The sequence below is a fragment of the Meles meles genome, chromosome 1, assembly GCF_922984935.1.
Source record: "Meles meles chromosome 1, mMelMel3.1 paternal haplotype, whole genome shotgun sequence".
Taxonomy (NCBI): Eukaryota; Metazoa; Chordata; class Mammalia; order Carnivora; family Mustelidae; genus Meles; species Meles meles.
The window spans coordinates 73,608,590-73,610,726 of record NC_060066.1 but is presented as its reverse complement, the minus strand read 5'-3'; positions in this window follow the sequence as shown (position 1 = coordinate 73,610,726).

Sequence of the window (2,137 nt, the reverse complement as noted above, 5' to 3'; positions counted from 1 at the left end):
CTATATCGATGCTTCCATCTTATTAGAGAAGAATCCTTAGGTGTTTGTAGTCTGAGACTGATGCTTGATTTTTACACTAAGCATCAGAAAACACAGAGAAGGAAAGCAAAGAAATGAGCATGTCAGGAAGAAAACATTAGGCTGCTGTGCAAATAGCCTTCTCAGATATGCCACTCTTCTCACTCTTGTTGGCTTTACACCTTTCAACTTTCCTCTAGGTCGACCTTCTCCTGTTTTGTGCTCTACACCTGCCTCACTCTCTTTTCCTTGTTGAAAATCTTCCATCCTCTTTTTATCTTTCATAAATGTGTGGCAATCTCTCCCCTGCTCAAGTTTCTATTTCATTCCCTTTGCAGAAATGGGTGTTTTCTTTTACTCTTACCTAACGTTGGCAGGGGGTTTGAAGGGATTAAGGAAAAACACATACCCTCTGCCCGTTATCTTGTACCATCTATAAATACAAATTTCAAATTCTGTGTAACACTGATGCCAGTGGAACATTTAAATAAAAAAGTCTGTATTACCAAAAAGAGAAAACTAGTGGTGACTTCATATCTTGATTAACGACATGTATACATACACTTAAATAAGTGTACACACACAAGATGTGGTAGAACAAATAGCCAGTTCTAAGAGGAAAGTTATGGAACTGAAATACACTAGATGGAAGAGTTTACATAATTTTTAAAAAATAATAAATGGCTCTTTTTTTTTTAAAGATTTTGTTTATTTGTTTGACAGAGAGAGACATCACAAGTAGGCAGAGAGGCAGGCAGAGAGAAAGGGGGAAACAGGCTCCCTGCTGAGCAGAAAGCCCAATGTAGGGCTCAATCCTAGGACCCTAAGATCATGACCTGAGCCAAGGGCAGCGGCATTAACTCACTGAGACACCCAGGCGCCCCTACATAAGTTTTTAAAGATAATACTAGATAGTGGGTTACACAACATGTGGTATTTTACAGCATAACTGATCTCATTCAATGATTGTAGGTAGATAATGCCCCTTGATGAATTCCCTATATCCACATCATTTAATAATTTCACAATTTGGTTGCTCCCACTAAGGCATAGAGTCTTTTTTCCCACTTACTTAAGTCTTAACTGACCTTGTGAATTGCCTTTTCCAAAAGAATGTGATAGAAGTGATGATCTATAAGTTCCAGAGATTAAGCCCTTAGAAAAACTTGTAACTTCCATTTTTGCCCTCTTGAAAACCTGAGATCATCATCTAGACAAAAGCCCAGAGTAACCTACTGTAGGATTGGAAGCCACGTGGAGAAGAGCCAAAGTACCTTAACCAACAGTCATCATCAGTTGTCAGACATGAGAGTGATAACATCTGGGACTCTAGTTCCAAGTGAGCTGTCACATGACTGCAACCATATGAAAGAGCTCAGGCAAGACAAGAAGAAGAAACACGTGGTCTACTCACAAAATTAAGAAAAATAATAAATTTTGATGTTTTAAGTCACTAAGTTTTGGAATGTATTTTTTTTTCTTGAGCAATGGATTTTTTTTTTAAAAGATTGTATTTACTTATTTGACAGACAGAGATCACAAGTAGGCAGAGAAGCAGGCAGAGAGAGAGGAGGAAGCAGGCTCCCCAATGAGCAGAGAGCCCAATGTGGGACTTGATCCCACAACCCTGAGATCATGACCTGAGCCAAAGACAGAGGCTTTAACCCACTGAGCCACCCACACGCCCTGAGCAATGGATTTTTAAAAACAACCTCTAACAGAAGTTCTGAACTTTGTGTCTAATTGAACATTTTTAGGGGTTGGGGAGGGGCAGAGGGAAAGGGAGAGAAAGAATCTTAAGCAGGCTCATGCCCAGCATGACATGGGGCTCTGTTTTAGAACCCTGAGAAAATGACGTGAGCCAAAATCAAGAGTTCAATGCGTCACCAACTGAGCTACCAAGGTGACCCTCTTATTGGACCATTTTAATGGTACAGATTCATTCCTTCAACAATCAATGTGACTGAAGGAATTATGTATACTCATTGGCTTAGGTCTGAATCTTTGCTTTTCCTTGAACTAGTTAGTGTAGCAAGAAGTTGTCATGAGTGGCTTAGGTCAAACCAGGTCATCCCTAGCACTGAGGGTGGGTTCAATCTCATGGAAACCAGTGGAGTAG